At 39.3% G+C, this 18,059-nt stretch overlaps 1 long non-coding RNA gene across 4 annotated transcripts in view; it reads left to right on the top strand.

Annotated features, from left to right (window-relative positions):
- The first annotated feature begins 6,897 nt into the window (after positions 1–6,897).
- LOC137488601 (uncharacterized) overlaps positions 6,898–18,059 on the top strand; it is a 234,019-nt gene continuing 222,857 nt past the window's right edge. For 2 of the 4 annotated variants that reach the window (XR_015519084.1, XR_015519082.1), the window contains exon 1: positions 10,527–10,726. This is a non-coding gene — a long non-coding RNA (uncharacterized LOC137488601). Of the gene's footprint in view, positions 6,934–10,526; positions 10,727–18,059 lie in introns of those variants that run through there. The other 2 variants (XR_015519083.1, XR_015519085.1) reach the window with 2 other exon arrangements.

An 18,059-nucleotide genomic window follows, 5' to 3' on the forward strand; every position in this document is an offset into this window, starting at 1 on the left:
TTTATTAGCCTAATCAACTGCATAAATCTCTGTCTTGTTAAAAACTGCTATTCATAAAATGTTGTTTATCGCTGATGTCTGCAATTACAATAATTTTCAGCAGTTAACGTGTGTTTTTCTTTTTTATCTTGACAGCTGCAGCTTGTAAGTAGGTATAATATCAGCGAGCAACTGAGGGTATGGTTATTGCATACGAATATTGTAGTCAAGTTGGTTTTATATTCGCACATTTGTTTATTTTTCACGCCTGCTTACTTCCCTAAATCAAACAAACAATTTACAAAAGCCGTCCAGAAAAAGAAAAGCCCTCGTCTGATTTTTACCACGTTTTCGGATTTCACCACATTTTCACCTTTTTGTTCACTCGTTCACTTTATTTTTTGGATTCTGTTTTTGTCTGACCTGATTTCTGGAACCGCTCTTCCCCGGACTCGAAAATGGTCGTCATCGTGGTCAGCTTCTCTCTGTTTCTCAACTCCACCGGCGTACACGACGAGCTAACTGGACAAACTGGTTGCAGTGGGAAAGCCCTCCACAGGGAGGTAAGCGGTCAGCTGGTAAGCATGAAAAGGAACGGCGTCATACCGTACTGTAGCGTTCGCTTAAAAAATTATACGTAAAATGATACGCCATACGTATCTCTGGCCACATAAATTGCGGTCTTCAGAAACGTCTACGGCACTACGATTTCAGAATGAGCTTGGGTTGCCTTTACTTTACTCCTTTACTTTCGTGAAGTAAGGAATCGGTGTTGTAGTCACTCCACTTGGTTCGTTATATCCTAGCACACGGCCTGATCTTATGACCCATATAATGATGCAGGCGTCTCCAAAACCCGACAGCTGGACTATCTAAACTTCATTGATTCATTTTCTTGTGGGCTTAGTCCCTTTATTAATCTGGGGTCGCCACAGCGGAATGAACCGCCAACTTATCCTGCACGTTTTTACGCAGCGGATGCTCTTCCAGCTGCAACCCATCTCTGGGAAACAACCACACACACTCATTCACACACATAAACTAAGGTCAATTTAGCCTACCCAATTCACCTGTACTGCATGTCTTTGAACTGTGGGGGAAACCAGAGAACCCGGAGGAAACCCACTCGAATGAGCCGAGGCTCGACCCAGCGACCTTCTTGCTGTGAGGCGACAGCAAATGAAGGGTGAATAAATGAGGACAAAATTTTCAGTTTTGGGTGAACTATCCCTTTAAAGATCGCCTCATGATCACACGTGTTTACGAGCAAGTATCGTAATGCGGTCAAGATGTGTTTGTATTCATTAGTGAAGATCCGTGAGTGTGTTTTACTGAGGTTTGATCTCTGATGGAGCCACACGGAAGGTTTTCTTTGCCACCTCATTAGTGCTGCCCACATGGAGAGCTTTATCTTGCAGGAAACGCATCATCTGTCGGCTTCATCCTGGTTCCTGACCCGCGGGCCTGCACTTCCTTCAAATCCTCCACCTTAAGTTTACAGTGTGGATTACGCGTCTTTGTAAACAAGAGATTTATGGGCCGATGTAAACACATGGAGGAACTGCCTCCTTCAGTGCTTTATAAAGCCATGGCTGAGATTTAATTTTAAAGTATGCGCATGTTAAAACTATTTCAGTTTGTTTGATTGATCTACTTCCCATTACGAGTATTTTTTTTTTTTTTACTGACAATAGCAATGTAATACAAAAGCAATTTAATAAATGCACAAGTTATATGGATTAGTTCAGTCGAAACTGTAAATTCTGTCATTATTTGTTCATCCTACACAAGTTCCAAACCTGTAACCATTGACTTGACCGTATACTTGATCATAGTATTTGTTTTCCTACTATAGATGTCTATGGTTACAGGTTTTCAGCTTTTTTCAAACTATCTTCCACTTGATGGTAAATAAAGAATGAGTCAGTTTTCATTTTTGGGTGAACTATCCATTTTAATGAATTAATCCCAGCTACATGAACATTCATTCATTTTCTTATCGGCTTCATCAATCTGGAGGTCGCCACAGCGGAATGAACCGCCAACCCATCCAGCACACCTTTACGCAGTGGATGTCCTTCCAGCTGCAACTCATCCCTGGGAAACATCCATACACACTCATTCACACACACTTATGGACAATTTAGCCTACCCAACTCACCTGTACCGCATGTCTTTGGACTGTGGGGGAAACTGGAGCACTCCGTTGAAACCCACGCGAATGCAGGGAGAGCAAACTCTACACAGAAACACCAACAGAGCCGAGGCTCAAACCACCTACATAAACAATAAATATATATAGATATATATGTAAATAACCCCCCCCCCCCCCCCCACACACACACACACACACACACACACACACAAACACACACCTTGGTGAAAAAAATGCTTAAACCATAAGCTGCCTGGTTTTACAGGGGTTTTGGTCATTTTGAGCCTGGTCTTAGCTGGTCAGGGAGGGAGATGACCAGCTAAAACCAGCTTAAACAAGGCTTGAAATGTCTGAAACGAGTCTGGAAATACCCAAAACCTTTCTAAAACCAAGCTGGTCGACCAGCTAAAACATGCCTACCAGCCTAGGCTGGTTTAAGCTGTTTTTTTCAGCAGAGAGAGGAATGGAGAGAGACCCTATTTTACTATTTTACTTTGTGTTATTTTATCCTAATGTGTAGAATGCAGCCTGATCTCACGAGAAAACGTAAGTATTTTACGTTTTGCCAGTTCAGTCGTACGAAATGGTACGATTTTTAAAAGGAGGCGTGGCACCTGACTCCACCCCTAACCCCAACCGTCATTGGGAGATAAGCAAATCGTATTAAATTGTACGAATTAGATCGTACGAATTCATACGAATTAGCCACTAAATGAAAAAGTTACGAATTGCCGTGAGATTGTGTTGGTAGAATGACAAAGTTAAGGACACTAATATTTTTAATATTTTTTTTCACGCTAATCTCAAAAGTATTGCGTGAGCATCGAGCAGTCTTGTTTCTATTCCCGATTTAAACAAACAAAACAGCTATTTGTCTTTTTTTTTTTACTATGGAGGTCTTTTTTACTATGGACATCTATCCAAGATGTCTTCTGTTTTTTATTTTCTACCCATATCGGAGAAAGAGTGGCGAAGGCTTCTACATTAGGTAGGTCTATATGGTTTTATTTGCCTTTTTATCTAGCTAGGCTTAACAAAAGGTCAAATAAAACTATACACATACCTAATGAAGAAGCTTTTGCCACTCTTTTAGGCCTACCAGTTGATGAAATACTCCAATGATAAATGTCTTTTAGAGGGAAATCCCCCTCACCAACAACCACACCACATAAAAATGTGAAACTCTGCCAATGATTGGCTCAAATAAATGTGAACGAGTGAAACTAAAGGGAACTTTGCTTATATGGGAAGTTCTACCAGAAATTGTCATTTAATAATGTGACAAGGACTGACCTTTAAGCTTGTCTTCCTCAAAAATTCATACAAAAACAAGCATAAAATCATTCAATTCAATGATTGAACGCATCCTTGATCACTGTTAGCTTCTCCATCAAATTGTCACTTGCTTTGAGTCATAGCTTTAAAGGTGTATTGCACACATTTTATGTTAAATTCCATGCAAATGTGACTGTCGCTGGTTTAAGCCCCGGCTGGGTCAGATGGGGTTTCTGTGTGGAGTTTGCATGTTCTCCCTGCATTCCTGTGGGTTTCCTCCGGGTGCTCGGGTTTCCCCCACAGTCCAAACACATGCACTATAAGTGAATTGAATACGCTAAATTGTCCTGGATGTATGTATGTGAATAAGAGTGTATGGATGTTTCCCGGTGTTGGATTGTGGCTGGAAGGACATCTGCTACGTAAAACATGTGTTGGATAAGTTGGCGGTTCATTCAGCTGTGGTGACCCCTGATTAATGAAGGGACTAAGCCGAAAAGAAAATGAATGAATAAAATTGACCGCAGTGTATGTGAATCAAGTGTGCCGCAAGCCTACGTTTGAGTGAAGGTTTCGGCCGTTAGATCGCCCCCTGGGGGCTGGCTGCAGTACAAGTCATAAAGCCCGCCTCCTCCGTGTTAATGAAGGAGACTTGAGCCCAAATAAAAAAAAATATTACACTTGCAATAAAATGTCCCGAAAGATAGTTCTGGTCGATTGAGGCACTGGTTATTGTGCTGAAATAGGTGCAGATCTTCATTTTTGTAAACAGTTTGTTTTTAGCAGTAATTTAATGCTGGGCGTGTCATCGTGATTTACAGCTGTGATTGACAGTTTCTCAAAGCGCGGCGTTTGAGCTTCGGCAGGAGACTGAAGTAGACTGAAATGTTATTATTCGATTTCTGTGTTATTTTACCATGACAAAATGAGTTCAGCAGTAAACTATAGTTTCTGACATACATGATCCTGGTGGAACACTGTTTATTCGCTAAGTTCAGGGCTTTTTTCGGGCTTTATTAGTTTGCTGTTACACGCCTAGCCACCCAGATAGCAAAACACAGTTCCGGCTAGATTCTCGCCTGCCGGAGACTTATCTCTTAGAGCTCAGACTGACTAATGTTACCTCTGCTGGACCTACTCCGGATGCCTGGACTCACTGCCCGATTCCAGTCCGAGTCAATCGAGCCAGATGCGGCGGCCGAGCGAGCCGGTGCTGCCGCATGCGAGCCGGAATCAGCCCGCGACGCCGCGAGTAAGTTATGCGCTGCGGCCTGGAGCTGGCGCGATTGAATATATAAAACCCTCATATTTGTTAACGTTATTACATCCATTTGTGTTGATATGACAGCAAACGCATGCTGAGAAGTTCGGGGGGCGTAGTTGATTTTACATAAAGCGTTTGATTGGAAGCTCGACTCTGCTCATTTTCGCGGCTCCTCCTCTGGCTCCATCAGACAATCCTTCTGCGCATGTCTGGCTCCAATTTCAGCAGTCTTTTGCGACAGTTTGTGCCCGTCAAGCAGGCGTTTTGCCCTCAAGGCGTTCAATGGGAAAAAGGGCTGTCGCGTCGTCCATATTTTTTACAGTCATTGATGTGAATGCAATAGTGTATGGGTGTTTCCCAGTGCTAGGTTTTGGTTGGAAGGGTATCCGCCGCATAAAACATATGCCAGATAAGTTGGTTCATTCCGCTGTGGCGACCCCTGATAAACAAAGGGACTTACCCGAAGAAAAATGAATGAAAAATCTGTGAACCAAATGAATATTCCATTACAGAACAACTCACAGAAATCAACCATCAGTCAACTTTAGAAATTTTTAAGATGAATGACTTTTATTTTATGTATTTACATGTTTATTCCAGGGACAGATAATGTACGTCTCTGGTAGAATGTCCCATAAAGTTCTAAGTTATGTTACTTTCCCTACCCTACAGAAAAATCCAGCTTAAACCAGCTGGTTGGCTGGTTTTATCTGGTCGACCAGCCTGGTTTTAGAGGGGTTTTGGCCATTTCCAGGCTGGTTTCCAGCCATTTCCAGCCTCCTCTTAGCTGGCCAGGCTGGGAGATGACCAGCTAAAACCAGCTTGACCAGTCTAGCCAGGCTAGGAGTCCAGCCAAAACCAGCTATGTCCAGCTTAAACCAGGCTGGTCAAGCTGGTTTTAGCTGGTCATTTTCCAGCCTGACCAGCTAAGACCAGGCTGGAAACCAGACTGGAAATGGCCAAAACCCCTCTAAAATCAGGCTGGTCAACCAGTTTAAACCAGCCAACCAGCCTAGGCTGGTTTAAGCTGGATTTTTCAGCAGGGTATGCTAACCTGCGTTAGCCAGCTAAGTGTCTTGAAGATGAATATGAATGCTAACAGATCTCCCTCTAGGTAAAACAGCCTTCGCTTGTACACACGGATTCCCATATGGATCAATATCAATTCATCATATCTCTTTGACTGGTAATTTCATCAGGTCAGGATGTTTGGTGATGTGAGCCATGTTTCTATGACGAATGTTGAAGACTCAGGATTCAACTGTAACTTGGTAACTGCTTAGCGTAAACAAACAAGAAAATCCCTTCACCAAACTAGATCACATTCACAGGAAACCACAGTAAACTCAAATAGTTCAGGCAGACTGGATTAAATGTTATAAAAAAAAAACTTTCTGCTCACCAAAAGTTGAATTAATGAGATAAATCACACGGTAATATATTGTGCAATATAAATAAAGCTACTTTTAAGTCTTATTTGTATGATTTTTTGTTTTAATGAAACATTTAGCATTATTATATTATCAGGTGTTTAATGTTACTGTATAATCTGACACATTTTACAGGTCTGTTTTTACATTATAAACATCTTTATGGTATAAATTCTGATTAAAGTAATTGAAAATGAGGGTTATTCCACCAAATATTGATTTCTTAAACGTTCAGAAGTCTATCTATCTATCTATCTATCTATCTATCTATCTATCTATCTATCTATCTATCTATCTATCTATCTATCTATCTATCTATCTATCTATCTATCTATCTATCTATCTATCTATCTATCTATCAAATGGCTTTATACAATGAGTAATTGGGGAAGTGCTATTAAGGATTTCCTCTCATTTCCCAAAAGTCAATCCATTATCCAGCACATCCCCGCTGTGTTGTCCAAACTAATATATGTCAAAAATGTTTTCACATTACATCAAGCCCATTGTTAACTGACAGAGGTTTGATGTGTTCATTGTATCCAGAGTTTCGGAAGTGTTTGGAGCTGTATTAATCCCCTGAGAGCGTGTGGGCGATGAATGAGCAGCGGCGGCGCACAGGAAGTGATTCAGCGGCCTGCAGATGCACTTTATCCGGCTTGAAAGAAGCGAGCATACCGCTGACCGCTTCGGAGACGCTGGATGTGTTGAGCTTAGCTTGGCTCCCGCTAGGTGGCAGCCACGACTAAGCTATGCTTGATTTTTTTTACCTACTTTGTCTGCAGTCTGGAGTTGAAGAAGCCCTGTAAAGCACGTGCTGATATGGAGAGGTGAGTGTTTTCCATCTTGTGACTTTTCTCAGGGCATAAACTGAAGTGTAATCATCCCCAAGGCGCGTTTAAAGCTGTTAGCTGTCACAGCGGCCTAAACCACAAACATGAATGAAACAGAATATTCAAACATTTTAAAACACTCTCACAAGCAAGATACAAGAATAAAGTCCACCTGAAATTAAATTTAGTGAGTTAAGGATGTTGGTTGAAAGGTTAAAAGCTAGTGTGGTCTAAAAACAATGTCTACCCTGCTGAAAAATCCAGCTTAAACCAGCCTAGGCTGGTTGGCTGGTTTTAGCTGGTCGACCAGGCTGGTTTTAGAGGGGTTTTGGCCATTTCCAGGCTGGTTTCCAGCCATTTCCAGCCTGGTCTTAGCTGGTCAGGCTGGGAGATGACCAGCTAAAACCAGCTTGACCAGCTTAGCCAAGCTGGAAGTCCAGCCAAAACCAGCTATATCCAACTTAAACCTGGCTGGTCGAGCTGGTTTTAGCTGGATTTGGCTGGTCATTTTCCAGCCTGACCAGCTAAGACCAGGCTGGAAATGGCTGGAAACCAGCCTGGAAATGGCCAAAACCCCTCTAAAACCAGGCTGGTCAACCAGCTAAAACCAGCCAACCAGCCTAGGCTGGTTTAAGCTGGATTTTTCAGCAGGGTAAACTAGCATTTCTCTCTCACATATGAATACATTTTTCAGTTTCTCATCAGATATTCTAAACGACCTTTGTTACTATTTTTCTAGCTGAGTTTGACTCTCTTTCTTTTTAAGATTTACTAAAAGCAAAAAAAAAAAGAAAAAAAAAGTGCTAGGTGGCATGGTGTCTCAGTGGTTAGCACTGTTGCCTCACAGCAAGAAGATCACTTGTTTGAGTCCCTGTTGGACCAGTTGGCATTTCTGTGTGAAGTTTGCATGTTCTCCCTGTGTTGGCGTGGGTTTCCCCCACAGTCCAAACACAGTACTGGGTTGTGGCTGGAAGGGCATTCGCTGTGTAAAACATATGTTGGATAAATTGGTGGTTTATGTGGCGACCCCTCATAAGGGACAAAGCTAAAGGAAAATTAATGAATGAATAAAGAAAACTGCTACATTTTGAATCATTATGTCAGCATTTTTAAAGACACGTAAACCGTTTTAAATATATTTTTTTTAATTTCCTTTTCTCTGTTGATTATATAATAGCTGTAATTAATGTAAACCTTTCATGCAAGCCCACATTTTTTGGTTTATGGTTTCTTTTTCTCTTATGAATCTCCTATAATCCCTGTGCCTAAAACTACTCATGTGGATAACAATGATTTTAGACCAATTGCTCTCACGTCAGTAGTAATGAAATGCTTCGAAAAGTATACATTTTTTATTTTTACTTTTTTATTGCAATAACAACAGGCCATTACAACAAATAGAAACACAAATACTGATTGAAGTGTTACAAGCAATACAAATATTACTTTTTGCAACAAGAGAAATATAACAATTTGAAAATAAATTTTAAATGTTAAAGAAACGGAAAGACAGAGAGAGAAAAAGAAACAAACAATAAAGGCTCATGACAAATAAAAACAAATTAATGCAGAATATTAAATAAAGCACATGTTTTCTAAGTTTTAATTGCCTTCTTGTTGTGAGAGTCTGTGATGGTTTTTTTATTACAGTTTCAATTCACATTGACACATTCGCATTTGTGTATAAAAGACTTTCCAATAAATAAAATGAGGTTTATGCAAAAAGTTGAATTAAGGAATTGTTTATGTAATATAAAGTAAATTTAACCCATTTTGCTCACAAGATCTGTTGTGGGCAACGGCTAAATTATAACTGAACTTGACAATAGAGATAGACAGGCTGTGTCCGAAATAATGATGCTCGTTTCCGTTAATTTTGCCAACCGACAACCACCACTCGTTAACCGAATATTAACGGTTAACTGGTCAGATTAATATTAAATTATTATTTACGTATTATTTACAAAAAAACCCCCCAAAAAACATTGAATATTGCATTTTAAAGTACTGATTTATTTTAACAGCATTAGAACAACAGCTCATTTTCAAGCACCTGCAGTGTAGAACTCACTAAATTAAATAAAGAAGAATAAAAATAATAGTCCTGCCCTAGATTTTTTTAACTAGTTGGCAAGTTTAGATTACAAAATGAAAACACTGACTGAATCCTTAAAAACTGGCATATGCTGTTAGTCCAATATATACTTTTTTTTTTTTTCTTCCGTCAAACAAAAATAGCAGGCTACCTCAAATCGATTGCTCCATGGAAAATATGCATTTAATCAATGTAAACCCCGCCTCTGCTCTCTTTAGATAGAAGAATGAAAAAGATTCAATTGACGTAACGTGCTTTTTCCACTCAGAGTTGACTTTTTTTCAATTGCGAGCGTGCAACAGCGAAAACGCGAGGCGTGCAGGGCGCCGCAAAACGCTCGTGGCTGTTAGTAAACTATTTAAAAGATGCCCATCTCAACACAAATAGCGCGTTTACTGTGATCGGCCCCTTATGCAGCCAAACTTTAAAAAATATATATAGTAATATTTTTAAAACCTTTTAGCTGATACCGTTAATCAGTTAAAAACGCAGCATTTCGGTTAACGTTTAATCGATTATTATGAGCATCCCTAGTCCGAAATTGTCTACTACTCTGTAGGTATTGCATTTGTATTTAAACGTGCTACTCGGCCGTTAGAAAAGCAAGTTCTATACAGTATGAATGTGAGGAGTATGAATGTAACTTGGATGTACTAAATCCTCCATTTTGTTACGATCACGTGACCTACCTGCGTCAGTTGCGTTGCTTCTCTTCTATTCATAAATTCTCTTACTGTGCATCATGGAATAGCATTGTGTCCATTTAAAGTGCATTTCAAAATCTCGCTAGAAGTAGTAGGACATCCGGATATTTCTCACATACTGTTTTTCGAATTGTATAGACCATTTCAATGTGGTCATGTCATTGGTCCATGAACATTTTCAACTGTAACGAGGCAATTTGACCATAACGTTATCAGAATGTGGCCCTTTTTTGGATTCTCAGAAGCTATAGAAATGAAAAATATAAAACGGGATATTCGTTTTTGTTTACATCCCTCAAGATGGACTATATATTTGGACATACTACTTTGCTCGCATACTGTTTGTAGCATACTAGTATGGAAATATGCTATTTTTGGATAGAGCTGTATTGTGGTGTGTTTTTTAAGCTATAATATCAATTAAGAAACATATCAATTAATATCCAACTCTATATGAACCGATGATAGTTGAACTGAGTGATTTGACACGATTCAGCATTCTACATGTTTGTTTGAAGCATACACATTCAATTTCACAATGAACACAGTAAATAGATACAATTAATTTGAATTGGTTTGAACAGATTGTTCATTCACGCAGTCGTAATGCATAGTAAACGATCTGCGTCACCTGTTTTCATAATAGAAGTCCACTTGCATTTAATATAAACTTAAAAAAAAAGGAGGAATTTAAATAATTGTTGTTTTAGTTGGAAATGTTGTGGCTTATCAAACACTGAGGCTTGCATGTTAATGATTCAATAGTAACTTACTGTATCTGTTTTGACAAATGATTTCTCTTGATGGCGGAGAAACTCTTCAGGTCTGGATGACATTCGAACGTGACCTGAAGTACATGCAAATGATGAGGACGTGCCCCATGAGTCATGCAACAGTCTGCTTTGTGTTCTGATTGGCGTTTTGTCCACTGGGGGTTTACTCATGTGGAATTTACACAAGGACGACGGAACGATGGTGTCTGAGGAGCAAGGTAAGACCTTTTTCATATACTTATTATTCGACTATGCCTAGATATAGCCAGATTTGCTTTAATTAAGATTATTCTAAGAGCATTCGTGCATTCGTTGTTGGAACCCCAGTAGCAGGCCCGGATTGGCTAATCGGTAGGACCGGGAGAATTCCCAGTGGGCCGGTCCGTTTTTTGGCCGTGAGGGCTGGTGTCCCTAGCTCCAGAATCTGTAGCTTTCAGCAGTCACACATTTTAAATTTATTTATTTATTTACTTGACCACAGTCTTCTTATTAATCATTTTACCGCAGCTCTGCTCTTTTTATATATAACCAGCCTGCAGGTTAATGATGATATAACTCAGATGAGTCACTCTTCAATATACAACTGTTGTGGTCCAGTGAATAGCACGTTAGATTACGACGCTGCCGACCCGGAGTTTGATCCTCGTCTGAGTATGTTATTTTTTTATTTTTATTGTTAAGACATATAATACTGTTAGGGTTGTTGAACATTTGAAGTTATTAAGCAGCTGTTTTCTCAAAAAAAGACGTGATAGTTTAATTAGAAACTGAATTGGAAATGACCTTATTTTAATATAGTCAGTCGTGAACTGAGGTGGGCCGGTCTAAGGCTTGAAACTCCAGGGCTGAAAAGGAGTCCCACTCCGGCCCTGCCCAGTACTGATAGAAGTTGTTGAGTTGGGTGTATGTGTGTTCACTACTGTGTGTGCAGTTGTTAAATGCAAATTCTGCCCAAATTCTGAGCATGGGACACCAGAACTGGTTAACAAATAAATTAATAACCACAGATGTTACAAAGGTATACTAATATATACTTGTTTACTTGCTGTACTAATTAAAAACATGTGCACTTAAATTTTTACTGCTGTTTCACTTGTAGAAAGCTTAATACTAAAAATGGGCCAAGTTAGTCCCAAGCGGTATTCAGGTGGTAGACTTACAAATATACTGCTAGTATATAGATCTGGGGTGTCCAAGCTTGGTTCTGGAAGGCCGATGTCTTGCAAATTTTAGTTCCAAACCCAATTAATCACACCTGAACCAGCTAATCAGGCTCTTACTTGAAACGTCCAGGCAGTGCTGAAGGAAGTTGAAGCTAAACTATGCAGAATGTTGGCCCTCCAAGGCCGAGTTTGGACACCCCTGCTTTAAATCATTCATGAGATGTTAGTTAATAGATACATTTGGAGTCCTGTGCTCACTTTATACATCTGGGGCCTTATATATCAGTGCTGTGTACGCACAAAAACTCACAAAAACAAATGAAGAGCGGTGTTGTCGCGCGCGTACTGAAGGGCGGGACCGAGGGTGTGCCGTGTCGCGGGGGCACTTTTGATCATTTTGGAAGGGCACTTTCTATCCAAGACTAAAAAGGGCATGTGCACTGCACAGGTTGAGCCCTATGTGTGCACGTGCCTGATCAAACAGTGATGGGCGGGAATCACTCAACTAGCTCATTCCAATGAGGTGTTCTTATTGCACTTAGCCTCAATAGACACTAAAAATTGTACACCTTTACATGGGATCATTTCTTTTTTAATTCACTCACAGCGCATTGTTCAGACCCCACTGCGTTAACAGTGTCAGCTAAACTCTCCCACTCCATTTGATTTCTTTTGTTATTAATTCCGGAGGACAAACTTGAAAATAACACTGTTTTTCTCTGGTCTACCTCCAAAAGGAGCACCTCCAATTCACATTCTGTTCAAAGTTTCTCTTTCTGCTTGCTTTTGCCATTGCTTTTTCATTGGGTTTTGCCAAAGTAGAGTCATTAGCATATGTATTAGGGGGAGGAGGCAGGGAGGGGTTTTGCGCTTGTGCACGTGAGCTCAGTTTCACGTTAATTTGGATGTACAAAAGCCCCTTTCACACATACAGACCTTTCCGGAAAATTACCGGCAATTTTCCGGAAAGGTTGTATGTGTGAACAGGTCCTTTTTGAAAATACCGGTAAATTTGTTCTGGCTATTTTCCGGAAAGAGAAGTTGTAACATTACCGGTAATTTGCCGGAATGCTGCGCTGTATGAATGCAGAAGGAAGATTGCCGGAAACAGCGCGTCCACGTCTAGAACGTGCTGACGTGAGACACCTGCTTTAGCCAATCAGAACAGTCAGACGCATTCACGTCCGCGCGGTTTATGAGAATAAAAGCCTTTGAATATTTTTCCAGACACCTTTAGCTGCTAGATGTTAGTCAGATAATGTTTCTATGTTCCTTCTTAATGCCAACTGTGTAAATAATTATCGATAAAATGTTTATGATAATCCGTTGTTTGTTTACCTTCAAGCTTTGCGTGTGCCCGTGAGCGCCCATAGCGCCAGCACACACACATATCATGAACATCTCGACATGCGAAAGTGTTCCTCTATATGTTTTTATTGGAGTTGTTCTCAATACTGATCCATCCAAAGAGTTTGTAATGTAGTCAAATGTTTACAAACACAAGCGCAGCCGTTTAGAGGTCATTTCTGGGTAATGATGTCAGAATTTACCGCTATTTTGGAATGGATGTGTGAATGCTCTTTTCTGGAAAAATTCCGTAACGTCCTCGCCTGTGAACAGCGCTTTTTTGAATTTACCGGTAAAGTCGTTCCGGAAATCTTCCGGATATTTACCGGTATCACTGTGTGAAAGGGGCTAAAGAGAATATGCGTGGGATTCTGTGTACGCAGTGTTTCATGCTTCTGAATTTTTACTGTGTACGCACATTTACAGCTTTTTGTATGCAATGTTTTACTATGAATTCAATGCAAGTCTTCGTACATGAGGCCCCTGGTCATGAGTATTGCCGTTGGCACCCAGAACAACAAGACCCAATGCAGAGGAGATGCTCAGGGGGGAGAACAGCACATTGCCTGTGCTCTTCTGGCAGAGCTGTTTCAACAAGTCAAGAGAGAATTTTGTGTTTGCCGCAATTACAGGTTCCATCTTTTACCGCCTAGAACAGGGTTCACCAAACTTGTTCCTAGAGGTCTGGTTTCCCGCAGATTTGAGCTAAAACCCTAATCAAACACACCTGAACAAGCTAATCAAGGTCTTGGGTATACTTGAAACACCCAGGCAGGTGTGTTGAGGCAAGTTGAAGCTAAACCCTGCAGGGCACCGGACCTTCAGGAAGAAGGTTGGTGACCCCTGACCTAGAATAAGGGAAATTCACTTTAAATTGTGATAACTAGCACAGAAAACAGCATAGAAGTACAAGAATGAAAAAAGGAAAGCAAATTGTGCATAATGTTCAAGCCTGCACTGTATTTGTTAACAGCTTCTGTATTTTGTGTTTTGCATTTATTCACAGTTGTGAATTTCATAATGGGACCTTGTTCTCTGCTCTGTCTACTTTTGATGTTGAAAATTCAACTCTACAGTTTAACACAGGGACTTTTAAAGACATGTAGGTCTTTTGAAATATCATCATGTATAAAAAATCATATATCCAGAAATAAGTCTGTAAAATAATAGAAAATTATTACAAGGTTTTTGCAGCATAAAATACTACAGCAACAAGACAATAGAATATCTCACTTTAAACTATTAAAAATGGGTTTCCTCTGGGTGCTCCGGTTTCCCCCACAGTCCAAAGACATGCACTATAGGTGAATTGGGTAGGCTAAATTGTCCGTAGTGTATGAGTGTGAATGAGTGTGTGTGGATGTTTCCCAGTGATGGGTTGCAGCTGGAAGGGCATCTGCAGTGTAAAACATGTGCTGGATGAGTTGGCAGTTCATTCCACTGTGGCGACCCCAGATTTATAAAGGGACTAAGCCGAAAGGAAAATAAATAAATGTTTTAGAATTTGTGTTATATCTATACACCCAGGGTCTGAAAGTAACATAATTTCAAATCTCTTCATGTCTGTAAATGTGGCAGAATTTACAATAAAGCTGAAAAATCCTGAATCAAGAAATCATGAGTACAACCTCAGAACTGGAGATGATGACAAGCATCTTCAGACATTTGAATGAATATCTCGCCCCCTTGAGGTTGTTACAAGTATAGTAGAACAAAACAACCTCTTCATTCTGTTATGAATAGGGATGCAGCGATTTATAGATTTTGATTGTATGTTTTTTAAAGCGTTTATTCATGTGCTTTTTGCTGCAACAAAATACAAAAAAAAAACTTAATTCAATACACTACAATATAATATAATACATATAAAATACAAAAAAAACCACAAAAAAAAACACTAACATATGACAGAACAACCAAACGACAGAACACATAGGGATAAATGCACATGAAAGCAAAATATAATTTAGCTGGTCAGGTTAATGCATAAAAAAACAAGTATAAAGTAACATTGTTGTATCACCAGAAAAATGCATTATCCTGACTACAGTGTTATTGTCAAATAATAGTTTGGGCACATTATTAAGAATATTATAGATTATGAATTGAGAATCTCAATTAATCTCAATCTATAATTACTGTGTTATCGAAAGGGGTTATTGGTTAGCTTGTGTTTCTTGCATTAAGGTGTTCTAATATCTGTCCCCATGTTTTATCAAACATCCGCAGTTTGTCATCATTGATATATCTCAACCTCTCCAAAGCAAGCATGTTTACGATATCTCTGCCCCACATACCAAATTTAGGTACAGATTCAGTTTTCCACATTCTCAAAATCACCCTTTTGGCAGATTGTGTGTTTATAGTCTGAGAAACGGTTTCACGGTTATCCCGATTATTATGCATTCATTAATTTTTAAACACCACTAGTTTAAAATATAAGGAGTTTTCATGGGATTTTCTAAAGTGTTATTTATTGCTGCTCAGTAACCAAATACAGCGCAAAATAATATTAAAAACAAACAATAGTCCATTTCTCTCTTTGTGCTAAAAATAAGTAAAATTTTTGACATTTAAACTATTTTATACTGTAAACAAATGACAGAAGAATTAATAAATAATGAAAAAAATAGTATTTGTCTAATGCAGGGCTTGAAATGAACTTTTTTACTTGGTAGCACCGTTGCTCCCAACTTCAGAAACTTTAGGAGCACCATAAAAAATTTAAGAGCACCCACCAAAAATGAATGAGCACCACTGTGAAATATATAATAACAGATTTACTGTATTTGAAAACATCATCAATCAGGACTAACAAAAACCAGAAACAGCTAACTAATACTGTTATAACTTATTGATGTTTGTGCAATAATTGCAAACTTAATGTCTAATAATTATCAAATATTAAGATGACGATGATGATAATCTTGTGATGACCACCTGCGCAATACTGTTTGTCATGAGTCAAAGTTTTAATTTAAACTTAGTAAAGTGGAGCTTCTTTGGTAAAGATCTACACTGTTAGATTTTACATTTAGCCTCCATTTGTGCTGAACTTAGTGAATGCAATGCATTGAGATTCGGGCCATTAAACAGCTGATCCACTTTGAGTCTTTCAGCACTCTCTCTGAAAACGCTGGATTAATCTTGGCTGGCGAATAATATCACAGCATGATCGCTCTCATCGGCGCCAATATTTGTAACTTTAAACGGGGTTGCAAACCTGTGTACTTTTCATTGCTTCTTCCTCAAACTTCAGCCGTTTGTAGTTCCCACGATCACAAAAGCCCCCCATCTCAACTAGAGCATCTAAAGTGTGAGTTTGTTGCGTCGCATGCACGTCCCTCCATTGGATATAACGAACTTGCACGAGCTTGCCTTAGTTAATAGCCTCAGCCATAGTTAGTTCAGTGTGCGTGGTTATTAGTCTACAAACTAGCACACAGCTGGCATAACTTTTAGTTGCCGCAGTTTTGGTCCGTGCAGAAACACGGTGTTGAGAAGCCATTACGATTAACCGTGACAAATTAAAGCGCGGTTAATAGTGAAACCGGTTAATTGTTGCATCCCTAGTTTTGAAATGCCTTTATTGAATGATCCAAGCATGATCCATTTTTTGCGAATGTCCTTGGAAATCCGTCACATTACTCAACTACAAAGATTTCCATACTGTGGTTCATGTTGATGCATGAGCAATAGGATCACGCGCAAGCAATGTGTTGGGCAAACATCTGCAATTTGTCATCATTGATATATCTCAACCTCTCCAAAGCAAGCATGTTTACGATATCTCTGCCCCACATACCAAATTTAGGTACAGATTCAGTTTTCCACATTCTCAAAATCACCCTTTTGGCAGATTGTGTGTTTATAGTCTGAGAAACGGTTTCACGGTTATCCCGATTATTATGCATTCATTAATTTTTAAACACCACTAGTTTAAAATATAAGGAGTTTTCATGGGATTTTCTAAAGTGTTATTTATTGCTGCTCAGTAACCAAATACAGCGCAAAATAATATTAAAAACAAACAATAGTCCATTTCTCTCTTTGTGTTAAAAATAAGTAAAATTTTTGACATTTAAACTATTTTATACTGTAAACAAATGACAGAAGAATTAATAAATAATGAAAAAAATAGTGTTTGTCTAATGCAGGGCTTGAAATTAACTTTTTTACTTGGTAGCACCGTTGCTCCTAACTTCAGAAACTTTAGGAGCACCATAAAAAATTTAAGAGCACCCACCAAAAATGAATGAGCACCACTGTGAATTATATAATAACAGATTTACTGTATTTGAAAACATCATCAATCAGGACTAACAAAAACCAGAAACAACTAACTAATACTGTTATAACTTATTGATGTTTGTGCAATAATTGCAAACTTAATGTCTAATAATTATCAAATATTAAGATGACGATGATGATAATCTTGTGATGACCACCTGCGCAATACTGTTTGTCATGAGTCAAAGTTTCAATTTAAACTTAGTAAAGTGGAGCTTCTTTGGTAAAGATCTACACTGTTAGATTTTACATTTAGCCTCCATGTGTGCTGAACTCAGTGAATGCAATGCATTGAGATTCGGGCCATTAAACAGCTGATCCACTTCGAGTCTTTCAGCACTCTCTCTGAAAACACTGGATTGATCTCGGCTGGCGAATAATATCACAGCATGATCGCTCTCATCGGCGCCAATATTTGTAACTTTAAACGGGGTTGCAAACCTGTTTACTTTTCATTGCTTCTTCCTCAAACTTCAGCCGTTTGTAGTTCCCGCGATCACAAAAGCCCACATCTCAACTAGAGCGCCTTAAGTGTGAGTTTGTTGCGTCGCATGCACATCCCTCCATTAGATATAATGAACTTGCACGAGCTTGCCTTAGTTAATAGCCTCAGTCATAGTTAGTCCAGTGTGCGTGGTTATTAGTCTCGGTGTACAAACTAGCACACAGCTGGCATAACTTTTAGTTGCCGCTAGGGTTGTAACAATATACCGGTATGACGGTCTACCACGATTTGAACGTGCACGATTAT

This window comes from Danio rerio, chromosome 20, assembly GCF_052040795.2.
Source record: "Danio rerio strain M-AB ecotype USA chromosome 20, GRCz13ab, whole genome shotgun sequence".
Lineage (NCBI taxonomy): Eukaryota > Metazoa > Chordata > Actinopteri > Cypriniformes > Danionidae > Danio > Danio rerio.